This window comes from Crinia signifera, chromosome 7 (assembly GCF_055691185.1).
Source record: "Crinia signifera chromosome 7, ASM5569118v1, whole genome shotgun sequence".
NCBI classification, from domain to species: Eukaryota; Metazoa; Chordata; class Amphibia; order Anura; family Myobatrachidae; genus Crinia; species Crinia signifera.
Genome location: NC_139223.1, coordinates 88,239,511 through 88,253,758, shown reverse-complemented (window position 1 = coordinate 88,253,758; position 14,248 = coordinate 88,239,511). Strand labels below are relative to the sequence as shown.

General features: G+C 46.2%; 1 protein-coding gene across 11 annotated transcripts in view; it reads right to left on the bottom strand.

Moving 5' to 3' along the window:
• LOC146020380 (ubiquitin carboxyl-terminal hydrolase 22-A) overlaps positions 1–14,248 on the bottom strand; it is an 83,275-nt gene that overhangs the window by 45,704 nt on the left and 23,323 nt on the right. The window lies entirely within an intron of this gene.

The window sequence follows — 14,248 nt, the reverse complement described above, 5'->3', positions numbered from 1 at the left end:
GGAATGGGCCTTTAATGCTTGGGGAAGGGCCAAACCAGCCGATGCATAGGACTGTTGTATGGTGCAACGAATCCAACGGGCTATGGTCCTGGTAGACGCAGGAGAACCCTTCTTTTGCGCATCCTTCAAAACAAACAGGCTATCCGACTTGCGAAGTCTAGCCGTGCGTTTTACATACGCCTTAAGAGTATGCACCACATCCAAGGAAAGTGGAATATCAGGATGTACCGCGCTGGAAGGAACCACAATGGGTTGGTTCAAGTGGAAGGCGGACACAACCTTTGGCAGGAACTGCGGCCTGGTCCTGAGTTCAGCCTTATCCTCGTGGAACACTAGGTAAGGACTCTGACAGGACAATGCCCTAAGCTCAGACACACGCCTGGCTGAGGCAAGGGCCAAAAGGACAACAGTCTTCCAAGTAAGGTGTTTTAATTTCACCTGTTCCAAGGGAACAAACCCGGCAGACTTGAGAAAGGTGAGGACCATATCCAAGTCCCAAGGCGCGGTAGGTGGCACAAAAGGAGGCTGAATCCTCAGCACCCCCTGCAGGAAGGTGTGGACCTCCGGCAACCGCGCCAGTTTCTTCTGAAAGAATACTGACAGAGCCGAGATCAGAACTTTCAAGGATCCCAACCGAAGGCCCCAATCCAAACCTGCTTGAAAGAATCTTAACAAATTGTTAAGACGAAATACCGCTGGCGGCAAGGCATTTCTTTCACACCAGGCTATATACTTCTTCCAGATTCCATGGTAGTGAAAAGCCGTGACTGGTTTCCTGGCACGCGTCATGGTTGTGATAACAGAGGGATGCAGGCCCTTAAGGCCTAATATCTGCCGCTCAACCTCCAGGCTGTCAAACGCAGCCGCGGTAAGTCCTGGAAGACAAACGGTCCCTGAAGGAGAAAATCTTCTCTTTGAGGAAGACGCCACGGGTCCTCTACCAGCATGGCCTGAATGTCCCCGTACCAGGCCCTTCGAGGCCAGTCTGGAGCCACTAGAATGGCTTCTACTTTCTGGTGCTGAACCCTTTTTAGCACCCTTGCCAGCAAGGGTAGCGGTGGGAATAGGTACACCAACTGGAAGTCCCATGTCCAAGTCAGGGCAACCACTGCTGCTGCTCCTCGGTCCCTGGTCCGGGCACCGTACCTGTCCAGCTTGTGGTTCGACCGAGAGGCCATCAGGTCGATCTGAGGGAGCCCCCAAAGATCTACGAGGTCCTGGAACACCTGAGGGTGGAGTCCCCACTCTCCGGGGTGGAGAATGTGACGACTGAGGAAGTCCGCCTTCCAGTTGTCGACTCCTGGAATAAATATTGCCGACAGGGCCTTTACATGGCGTTCTGCCCAGGAGAATATCCTGTTGGTTTCTCTCATACAGGGCATGCTCCTTGTCCCTCCTTGGCGGTTGATGTAAGCAACCGTAGTTGCATTGTACGACTGGACCTGTACCGCCCTGCAGCATAGGCTCCGCCTGTAGGAGGGCATATTGAACAGCCCTCAGTTCCAGGTTGTTTATGTGCAACCTGGCTTCCATCGGAGACCAACGGCCTTGCAGGCGAACTCCCTGTATCACGGCTCCCCAACCCCGAGGCTGGCGTCCGTGGTGATCAGGACCCAGTCCTGTATCTGGAAGCAGCGACCCGCCAATAGGTTCTGCGAATCTAGCCACCACTGAAGGGAGATTCGGGTCTGTGCAGACAGGCAGATCCTTCTGTGCATCTGCTGAGGGGATCCCGACCACTTTGTGAGAATGTCCAGCTGAAAAATCCTGGAGTGGAACCTGGCATACTGGATGGCTTCGAAGGAAGCAACCATCTTGCCCAAGAGCCTCAGGCACAGGTGCACTGAGACCCAAGGACTTGATAGAACCTCTCTTACCAAGTCCTGCAAGGCTGAAGCCTTCTCGGGCGGCAGGAACACCTTCTGCTCCTCCGTGTCCAGAGTCATTCCCAGGAATACCATCTTCCGGCTCGGGATCAACGAGGATTTTGGTATATTTAAAATCCAGCCGTGTTCCCTCAGCACCTGCATCGTCAGAGCTAACGCACTTCTCAGGGCCTCCTCCGAACCTGCCTTGATCAACAGGTCGTCCAGGTAGGGTATGACATTTACCCTCCAGAGCCTGAGAAGGAACATCATCTCTGCCATGAGCTTGGTAAAGACGCGCGGGGCAGTTGACAGCCCGAAAGGTAGCGCCTGGAACTGGTAATGGCTGTTTCCCACAGAAAATCTTAGGAAGACTTGATGGGGAGGCCAAATTGGGACGTGTAGATAGGCGTCATTGACGTCCACAGCAGCCCTCTTTCCAGGGAGGCAATCACCGACCTGAGGGACTCCATTTTGAATTTGAACACCTGCAGAGAGGGGTTCAGAGACTTTAAATTCAAAATGGGCCTTACTGAACCATCTGGTTTGGGGACAAGGAACAGATTTGAGTAATAACCCTGACCTTGTTCCTGTCTTGGTACGGGTATTATTACCTCGGACAAGAGGAGCTTTTGAATGGCCCCCTGAAGGAGCGCCTGATCCTCCAATGAGGCTGGAAGGGCCGACTTGAAGTATCTTCGAGGAGGAGGACCGGCAAACTCCAGCCTGTAGCCTGCTGAAATTAGATTCCTGGCCCAGGAGTCTAGGCAGGAGGCGTCCCACTGCTTGCTGAAGTGCGACAGACGTGCCCCCACCTCGAGATAGTCTCGTGGTGGGTGTACCCGGTCATGCTGCTGGCCTGGAGGCAGCAGGGGCGGTGGAACGGTCCTGATGGCCTGAGGTGTTGTGCTTTCTGAACTTCCCTCTGCCTCTGCTAGCGTTAGAGGCGCCTCTGGCCTTAGGGCGGAACTTGGACCCGCGAAAGGACTACTGGGAGGGTCCAGTGAAAAAGGCGTTTTGCTGCCGTGGGGGCTGATGGGAGGAAGGTGGATTTCCCTGCTGTAGCCTTAGAAATCCAATCATCCAGCCCACTGCCAAAGAGCCTTTCCCCGGTGAAGGGTATGCTTTCCACACTCTTCTTGGAACCCACATCAGCCACCCACTGGCGCAACCACCGAGCCCGCCTAGCCGACACAGCCATAGCAGAATTCCGCGCATTTATAGCGCCCAATTCCTTTTGCGCTTCGCACAATATCCGTGCGGTATCCTGAATGTGGCGCAGGTTTTCCCCAATCTGAGCCACGGACATGTCCCCCAACAAACCCTCTTGGATCTGCGTGGACCAAGTATAAATGGCCTTAGCCATCCAGTAACTTGCCAGTACCGGGCGTTGTGAAGCCCCGCTGGCCGCAAACATAGAGTTTAGCATTGCCTCAAGTCTCCTATCTGCACCATCCTTGAGTGTGGACACCCCAGGGACTGGTAACAGCACCTTCTTGGAAAGGCGTGAGACAGAGGAATCCACCGCTGGCGGTTCCTCCCTTTCTTCCTACCAGCAGGATCAAAAGTATATGCATTAGTGAAGCGCTTTGAAAGCTGGAATCTCTTTTCGGGGTTCTGCCAAGCACTCTTAAAAGCACTTTCTAACTCAGCCTGTTCTGGGAAGTACACCGGCTTGGGTCATGAAGAAGGAGTCTCCCTCAGAGGATTCCTCCATAGGAAGCTCTAACACCTCCCTAATGGCCTTAATCAGAGGCTCAGAGCCATGAGCCAAAGACTGCTCCTGAACAATCTCTTGTTCATTCTGCTCCTCTCCCTCATCAAGGATGTCATCATCATCATCGTCAGAATCAGGGGCCATTGCAGTAGCAGGCCGCTTAGGAGGCTGAGCAGGGGGAGGGGTGAGGGTATGAACCCTGGCAGACAACATGGCTAACTCCCTTTGTACCCTCTGCGTCTGTCTGTGTATTGGCAGAGAGCTGGGAAGCAGCAGAGTCCATCAGCGTTTTTATGCTGCTGGCCCAGGCAGGCTCTTGACTATCAGCCTGAGACCCATCCACAAGTTGTGGGGGCACCCCACTGACCTGAGAGGTCACTCCACTGGGTTGTGGAAGCATACACGGCTCACAGGTGACCTGTGACTGTGAAGCTGGTATAAACCTTTTTCACCATGATGAAGCAACAGGACACCCCCAGCAGCGTACCCACGCACACACATCAACACTCAAACTGATGTACTGTAATCTATCACAGTATAAGTGTAATGCAGCCTTGTTTAAAGACTATGTATGTGGACAAGTGGTTAACTAGCCAGTGGGGAGACTCAGAGCAATATTGAGGGGACCAGTACACCCAAAACCTTAACTCACGGATTGTAGTGAGCTGGTAGCACAAAACACACAGTGATATATATCAACACAGTGTAATAACAGAGCTAAGCAACGCTGCTGCGCTGTTAAACTTGCTGTCTCTGCTGCTGCTGCAAGGATCACATCCAACCACGCCGCTGAGGTGCTGTAATGGCGACCTCTGGAAGCGTGAAGAAGCAGGCAGCAGAGACAGAGCGCGCCCAGCAGAGCCTGGTCCCGCTCTGAGTGAAGCCCCGCCCCCTTTGCACGGAGCTGGCGCTTCCAGTATATTTATACTGGCATATGCATAGTTTTTCACATAAAATGCATCGTTTTCCACATAAAATGTTATAAAAACCTGCTGGGCATCCCTGGTGGTCCAGCGGCATTACCCTATGCCAGTCTGATGAGGGGGTTTCGCGCGGTCCCTGCGAGAGGGCCGCCGCTACTCCCGCCGCCATCTTGCCGCACGGAGCAGTTGGGGTGTCCCCTTGTGGGACCCCCAACCTGTACTCACCACAGACGTCTTCGGACCAGTCAGGGGGTGTGCGGCAGCTGGGGGGCCTGCTCGCTACAGCGCAATGCTGTGCGGTGACAGGCCCCAACTCAGGACAGATTGTCCTGCAGCAGGGTCGTCTCTGACCTTAAGAGGTCGTGGCCTGACCCTTCCCCTGACACCCTCGAAGTAGGACAGCTGCCTGGTCAAAGCAGCGCCCCAAAATAATAAACTAAATAAAACTTTGAAGAAAACTCTGGAGCATCCAGAAGCACTGCCTCTCCTGAGGCACATTTTTCTAAAACTGACTAGTGGAGGGAGGGTAGAGAGGAGGAGCCAGTGCACCCACACTAAAAGCTTTAATGTGCCTGTCTCTCCTGCGGAGGATCTCTACCCCATAGTATACAACCCAGTATCCCATTGGACGGTAGAGAAATACAAGATCATTGGCAATCTCCCCCAACCTGGGGCTCCATCCAAGATCTCACCTCATGGGGTATCAATGATCTTGAGAATGGTAAGGAATCAACTTTTTGGTGTCAACTCAACGCACTGTGTTTGGTGGGAGAAGGATGATAAGTGGCAGCCCAAAAGCATGATACCCACTGTGAAGCATGGGGGTGGAAACATTATGCTTTGGGGCTGCTTTTCTGTAAGTGGGACAGGACGACTGATCCGTATTAAGAAGAGAATGAATTGGGTCACATATCGTGAGATTGTCCAAAAACCTCCTGCCCTCAGTAAGAGCATTGAATATGGAACATGACTGGTTCTTCCAGCATGACAATGACCCCCAAACACACCATCTGAGCAACTAAGGAGTGGCTCCATAAAAAGCATTTCAAGGATCTGGAGTGACCTAGCCAGTCTCCGGACCTCAATCCAATTCAAAATCTGTGGATGAAGTTGAAAGTCCTTGTTGCCTGGCGACAGCCCCAAAACATGACAGATCTAGAGAAGATCTGCATGGAACAGTGGGCCAAAACACCTGCTAGTGTGTGTAAACCTGTATTTTAAGTGGGTCAGCTTGCACAAATCGGTGGCTGTACAAATATTTTTTTGCCCCACTGTATGTCCGGCCAATACTCCTTTCCAAAAGTACTATATCTGCCTCTACTATAATCCATACACTGGCTCCCCTTCAGAAATGTATCAAGCCTCCCATGCACATCTCTCCCTTCACATCGTAAATTAATGCCAAATCTTCTGCCAACTGATTACTTCTTCCCACTCCTGCCTCCAAGATTTGCAATGGTGCTCCCGCCTCTGGAATTCTTTCCCACTCCCTCCACAACACTTCAAATGGGCTTTCAAGCCTCCCTTTGGCAAAGCCATCCAGCACTCATACTAAGCAACCGAAGCAACCGCCCCATCTATCCCATTTTTCTTACCGCGGTGAGTTTGCCCTACACTTTAAAATGTAATATATTGTATACAAAAGGGGAAGGGGACAGGGGGATGGGGATCGCACCAGTCTCTTAAGTACTTTATTGGATTAGTTCTATAATTTGTGGTTATTAATCTGTATCCTTTAGGACTACTGACTGATGGAGTTTGTAATCTCCAATTAGTCACCACAGCCCTTGGAGCATGTCCCTTGGGTTTTTTTGGTGACAGTCAGTGGTGCACCCCGAGTTTTGGACAGGTCATGTATGACTGATAGGTTCAAGAGAGAACCAAGAGAAAAGAAAACTCTATTTGGGGGCACCCTTATGTCCTAAAGGAATGTATGTTATATAACTATTCTTAATACATAACTTTTATTTATAATTTATTAAAATTAAGACCACCTTTTATTTAATAATTATCTCACTTATTGCGAAATATTTCGGCACATTTCAGCAATCCATAATTTGCTGTCTTTATAAAAAATGACCATCATATATCAGCCACTTATCACCAGAAATCGGGTGTTTGTGTGGTTAAATCATCGGTCATCAATTTTTCTTTACCGTCTCTGTGTGCACGTTTGTTATCAATTAGCACTTGGATCTTAAAAGATAAGGGAAAAATAGTGTCCGCCCTATGTGGGGATAATTCACTTCTGCTTTTCACCCTTCATGTTAGTCAACAGAGGAAAGGGAATGAGAGAGTGGGTTTCCCCAGGGTTATGACTGAGAGATAGGTTGGTTAGTTAACTGTAGTGTAATATAGTGTAATATATTACAAGCAGCACCCTCTTCCCTGTGATTTTTTTTTCCACTTACACATACCATCATCTACTCCACCTTCCCTACAACTTTCCCTAACTGATGGTTTCTGCCACACATTTTACTTAATTGAATGTTAGAACCACTAATGCAGAATGCCCTACATTGTCTGTAAGTCAGTGTTTTCTTATCTTGCTAATAGGTTTAATGTTCTTTGTTATGTGCTGTGGAACAATAGTGCAACCATATAAAGGATAAGGACGAATGCTATGGGTAAGGAACCATTTCTCTCATTTTGGGCACCAAACATGCCTGCTCTTAGTCTCTAAACAGAAAAATTGTTGACCTGATACTGGAGTCAGATTATAGGGAGCCTGGGCTGCTGGGAAGCCCAGGCTGTTTTTGTGAAATGTAAAGTATACATGGACACTTCAAATGGTATTTTCTGTTGTTGGCACTATTGCTTTAAATGTCACAAACCGCAGATCAAGGTATGACATAAATGCAATTTACAGCATTAAAAACATGCCTTTTATCATAATTCACAAAATTTTATATTAAAAACAGGAACAGTCTGCTGTGGAGGATCTTTCTTGTTGTCACAAAATAAAAGTAACTTTCATTAAAAGGACCTGCTTGCAAGCTTATAGTCTATAGCCGTGTTTCTCAACCTCGGTCCACAGGACCCCCCCCCCACAGTCCACGTTTTCCATGTCTATACACAGAATCACAAGTAAAATAAAAAGCTCCACCTGTGGATCTTTTAAAATGTGTCAGTGAGTAATGAGTGCACCTGTGCACATGCTGGGTGACCTAGAAAATGTTAACTGTGTGGGGGTCTGGAGGACTGGTCTATAGGTATTTATACACAAAGAAGGGTGTGATCAGTTATTTATTGCAAAATGGTCCACCAGAATGCAAAGGTTCTTGGTTGGCTGTATGACATGGTGCCCCAGCAATGTAATTCAGGAGAATGGGAAGGTGAGGGATAGGTTTGTATTGTACAGTGGAGATTAAATTGGATAGGAAAGGTTTATAAAGGTTATGTGGGTGGTTTTGAAATTTGATAAGCTTGCCTAAAGAGGGGATTTTTCAGGGGAACGCTTGAATGTTTGGAGACTAGACGATCGTCCACAGGAAATCACTAGCAGACTTGGCAGTTGGGTTTTGGTCGAAAACACATGGAATCCAAAAAGGTAAAAGAAACGGTGTGTTTTTGTTCGCTTCTGGCCTCGTGAAAACTGTCTATTTATCAGGTATCTTTGTATAGCACCGGGGTATTAATTAGTCCACAGTAAAATTACTGAGGCTAATTGAAACCCTCCTCTATTATTAGAAATAGGCACAAAGCTTAAAGTAGAGTTGTAGAATGAGGGGGGGGGGGGGGGGCAATAAGGAGGAGATAAAAACGTGTTTCGGAGTATAGGTTAATATAAATCAAAATAAGTCTTCAACATTTTGATCGTATCAGAGGCAAAATATGTAACAAATATGTACAATTCAGCTTTTCCAAACAACAAAAGGGGATATCCAATTAGCTGTTGTAATTTACCATGGCTAGTTTACTGTCACAGTGCTATCCAATTGGTCCCAACAGTAATCATGGCTTATGTCCCCAATAACCAGCCCTTAAGCTGTGTACACACGGGGGCAATAGGGGCTGAAATCGCTGGAAATATGGTCGCTGGCAACCATATTGCCAGTGATGGGACTGTGCCCCGGCGATAAATCGCCTTGTGCGTGCTCCCGTTTTCATCCCCGTTCTAATCGCTCCTGCGACCAGCTGATTACCTCTGCGGCACCGCCGGCAGAGGTTCCCTTTCATCAGCGACCATCTCTGGTCGCTGATGTAAAGGAGAAACTGAGCAATATATTGGTCAGCAATATATCTCCCCCGTGTGTACGGGGCTTAAGAGCGAAAATTTTTATTTTCATCCCCCCAAAAAAGGGGCTATAACTGGATGGCCCGATACATAGAAACATAGAATTTGACAGCAGATAAGAACCACTTGGCCCATCTAGTTCTGCCCCTTTTTTAAACATGTTACCTCAAACCATATTTGATACTTATTTTTTTGTAAGGATATCAATCTGCCTAGCCCAAGCATGTGTTAATTGCTCTACTGTATTTGGTACTTGTGTATTATCACAGCGCCCGTCGCATCGCATGCCACTAATTAAGGTATGCGATGGCATGCGATGGACCCGATTTCAGCCTTTTCCCAGGGCTGTGTATACAATTTTAATTTCGCATCGCATTGCATGCCATTATAATGGCATGCGATGAACGCGATTTTCCATCGATTTCCATGTTAAATGGGCCTCCCACACCCGATTTTTAATTGTATACCTACCCTCATGGGTTATGAGGATGTGAAATGCCCCCCCATTGTTAACGCCACCCCACTATCAACGCCAACCCGAAGCGTGGCGAACACAGCGAGCCTGCGAGGGGCAGTGGTACGCGTCCTACGACCTTTTCATACCCTCACTATCCACGTAGGCATGGAGTTAACTTAATAAAGTGTGGCGAGCGCAGCGAGCCCCGCGAGGGGCCGCGGATACCTGTGAAGTTATGCGCGTCCGCTCGCCACGCTTCGGGCTCGGTGGCTCGCCACACTTTATAAAATCAACTCCACGCCGACGTGGATAGTGGGGGTATGAAAAGGTCGTAGGACACGTACCGCTGCACTCGCCACGCTTCAGGTTGGCGTTGATAGTGGGGTGACGTTGATAGTGGGGTGACGTTAACAATGGGGGGGCATTTTGCATACTCATGAGCCATGAGGGTGGGTATAGGTGATGGGTGCTTGTACAATTTTTAATCTCATTAGAAATTAAAAAAATCGGGTAAAATCGCGTCGCATCGCATGCGATTTTTCATCGTACAATGCCCTACGATGGAAATTGGGGGCACCGTAATAATACACAAGTACCCTGTATTTGCCTCTACCACCTCTGATTGGAGGCTATTCCACTTATCTACTACCCTTTCTGTGATCATTCACAAAATGATCAAATCATTTTTCCCTCAAATTTCCCCTGAAGCTTCCTCCCTATAGTTTCAGTGCATGTCCTTGTGTTCTGTTGTTACTCTTCCTGTGAAGAATGTCTCCCACTTGTACCTTGTTAAAACCATTAATATATTTGAAAGTTTCTATCATGTCCCCCCTTTCCCTTCTCTGCTCTAAACTATACATATTAAGATCTTTTAGTCTTTCCTGGTATGTTTTGTGATGTAGGCCATACACCATTTTAGTTGCCCTTCTTTGTACAGTCTCTAATGTATGTATATCCTTCTGGAGATATGGCCTCCAGAACTGAACACAGTACTCTAGATGAGGTCGTACCAATGACTTATACAGTGGCATGACTATTGAGCAAAAATCTCACTAATAGCTTGTTTTTACATGGAAGAAATTATTTTGTGGGTAATTTGTCTTACACCAGATGGACCGGTTTATTCGTTCATTAGGCTGGAAAATGTGTTTATTTTCACCAGACAGGTTTTATGCTTGGACATTTACTACGGTCATCAAAAAAAAAAAAAAAAAGTTTTATATAAAATTGCACTCTAGGGAGCAACACCAGCATATACATAAACCAATCATTGTTTATGCAAGAATCTACACCCACCTTCTTGAAGTATGCCTGAATTTCTGATAAATATTATATCGTTTTTCAAATGTGAAAAAAGTCTACATGACTTTCGGTCGACATGGTTTTTTTTCAGTTTTTTTGACCCCCACATGTGCCGACAGGCGGTATTTCATGCCCTACCATCCACTAGGGCATGTCGGGAGAATAAAATAGTGTGCAGAGCGCAATGATGCACCGTGCCCGAAGCATTGCGAGCGAAGCGAGGGGCTGCGGTTGACTTCCAACTGTGTCCATGTCGACATTCGGGTCAAAAAACAGTGAGAAAACCCATGTCGACTGAAAGTCATGTAGACTTTCACCTGTCTACATTCTATAGGTCAGTATTTTGAGCGTCAGTCAATAGCTGTCGGTATTATGACCATCGGGATTTTGACCATCAGTATTTTATACCGATTCCCCTGGAAATTGTCCTACACATTACCAGGACTAGATCTTAAAACCAATACAAAAGGGGGTCATTAATTAGTGTGTAATATTAATGTGACCATGTTCAGAAAGTTCTAAACATCAACATTTTGTCACCAGAGAGGTTGGTTAGCTATGAAATAGAAGTGTGTACTGGTGTTATACAGTATGAACACACATTCCAGACTGTCTACATCCCCACGGGCTAATTCTCTAAAAGACAGCCGTGATATTAAGAAAATATGCAATATTCATATAAAAGTAGTTCTATCATTTAAAGCCTGGCTCTTTTAGCCATGGTAGTTGGTTGCCTGGGGCTAGTCAATTACAGGCCAAAACCAGCACTTAACAGATTTCTAAGGGAGGCTCAAACAGAAATCTGCATGTACTGCAGTACTCTCATGCTGCAAGCGTGTTAACCCAGAACCTATAGGCTAACAGGAATTAGTCACAATTTTACTGTGAAAGAAAGAGGGTTTGTAATGAAATCAAATGTAAGAACCTAAGATAACCACTTTTTCATGAAATGATAACTCATGTAACATTTTATGAACAGTGCATCTATACCACACATTGGTAAAGGTATATTCTTGCCATGATTTCATCTAAGCACCTAGAGCAGCGGTTCTCAAACTGTGGGTCTTGACTATCTCAGCATGGGGTCGCGACTCCATGTTGCTGACCATCACATTGATGACTTTTCTAATCTCAGTGGGTGATTCAAGGAGTCTGAAAAGTCTGTTTTTTAGACTCCTCATATTTTGTGCCTCCACAATGCTGCCATGCATGTGCTGTCTACACATGTGATGTGATGACCTTCTGTAGTAACTTGCTGAGGTCCTGTAATTATTTTTATTGTCTGATGGTCCCAGAGCAAAATAGCTTGAGGACCCCTGACCAGGCTGCAAAATTACAGATTGCCCTTCTATTCCATTTTGATTGTGTGAGTGTTGTGCATTATTCTGCTTATTTTGCCATGTTATTTTTTTTTCTATTTACGTGTGCCCCATTATTAACAGTAAAAGATTACTTAAACACTGTCTTATTCTTAGAGACAGCAACACTAGGAAGTGTATTCAATGCGGCGGTGAGGGGTTTGTACGGTGAAGATGGCTTATTTTCATAGAGGAAAAGCCACCCTAGCTGTCTAACCCCCTCACTGTATTCAATGATTTGCTGGAAACCTTGCCATCACGGATGGAGAGGTTCGCCACTGTCCGCTGCGAGCCCCGTCATTTTGATGGCCACACTCGCCGTTTCTACCTTACTGAAAGGAACCAGCGAGGAGGAAATGGCGAGTGAAGGGGAGGCAGTTAAATACTCTGTCGGCGAGCTATCGTCACTGCTCTGCGTCATAGCTTGCTGTCAGAGCATTGAATACACCCCTATAGGTGGATTAATCTAGTGCTGAACTGATTCACCCAGCAAATTTGCCCAATACGGTTACACTTTTCATTGACAGGGTAGCACGCATTTGCTACCTGGGTGAATTGGGCTGCAATGTTTACACGGCGACAAAAGCAATCCACACCCTTCGCCCATAATCCAATTTCAATTTTCTCTTAGGGCTGGACAGCAATACTAACTAACTATCTAGGTCATGCAACCTTGGAGGTCAGCTGAAAAAGTCCACCCTACTAGAGCAATTTCTGGTGTGCAGGGCACAACATCTTATCAACATGTCAGAGCTATGGCGCAGATATTCCAACGCCTTGCTTGACTGCTTATATTTGCAAGCACAGCTTTATTATGAAAGAATGGGGATAAATGTACAGCATCACTTGTGCAGGTTCCATCAGGTGGACGCCTGTACAAAGATGGAGCAGTTTCCGACATCAAGCAAAATACTAGATGGACATTTTCTCTGGTTACTTTGTGGAGACTCCTATGCAAAGATAACATTCACACTGTGGGTATGGGTCATTGGACCACTGAATGTCGACACCTGAAAATAGGTCCACATGGATGGAGGGTCGACAAGCATTTGGTCGACAATCAAAAGGTGAGCGAGTTATTCACTTTTTTGTCCTGAACGTTGACATGGTGCACCGCTGCTTTCGCCATGCTTCGGGTATTCCTTATTCCATTCTTTCGCCATGCCTTAGTGAAACATGTTGGCATGTTGGCTCAAAAAAAAGAAGAGGGAAAAGCCCACGTTTACCTTCCATCCATGTCGACTTTAGGCACGTCAACGCATTTCATGTGTCAACCTTTAGTGGTTGATTATTAGGTTGACAGTGTCTAGCACGATCACTATTGGCCAACAGGTCAACACATGAAAAAGGTTGACATGGTCTAGGTAGACACTGAAAAAAGGTCAACATGTCACATGAATAGGTTGGCACTAGTCGACCAATAGACCTATTGACTGTCAACCTATTTACTACATTTCAGGATACCTGTTTGGGTTATTTCTATTAAAACAATATTACTACCAAAATCAGCAGGAGAGCCTGTCTGATTTAGCGGACCTGCTGTAGTGGGTAAACTGCTCAACCAAGTAAAATATTCTGTACTTGCATTGGAAACCCACCCAAAATGTAAATATCAAATTTTGGGAGGAGATATTCCTTTCTACAACAGTCCATGACCATCTTCAAAAACTAACAAGTGTACATCTTGTTATGCCAAAACAAAGATATACAAAAGAATTCTCAAAAAAAAAAAAAAGACACCACCACACACACAACCTTACTTGAACACAAACTTCCACCTACCTCTGCTTTAACATGAATAGTGAGGTGCAAGTCTCAGAATAAACACAGGAAGGTATAAGGCATATTCAAAAATATTAACGCAAGACTTGAGCAACATTCCTTAGCAAAGGTTCCAGGCAGAATGCTGATCACCAGGCATGTACCTATACGGTTATTGAATGCATGTTTGCATGTACCGTTACTACACACAGTGCTGTAATATCACTGCAAGCTGCCCTTTTATCTAAACCATGCTGAGGAGAGTAAAAAGCCAGAAACGTTACTGGGATTCACAAACTCATACAACAGGTGTTTCTGAGGGTGAATCATAAATAAAATGACACTTCTATGCCAAATATGAACTTTATTAGATTAAGATATATAAAAAAAATAAAAAAAAATAATTAAGCATTACTCTTCCAGAAACTGTTATAACCAGTAATCCTTTCCATCTTACATCCCTCAAATGCCTTTAAGGAGATGCAAATAATTGTGTTCTACTGTTGGAGTTTACACAGTGGAGGCAAGGTACACCATCGGGCATGGCGTTTAAATATTTGATCCCATCCGGTAATGTAGCTGGTTCCTTTTGCAGGTCCAAAAGAATAGATCCAGGATAATGCTTTTT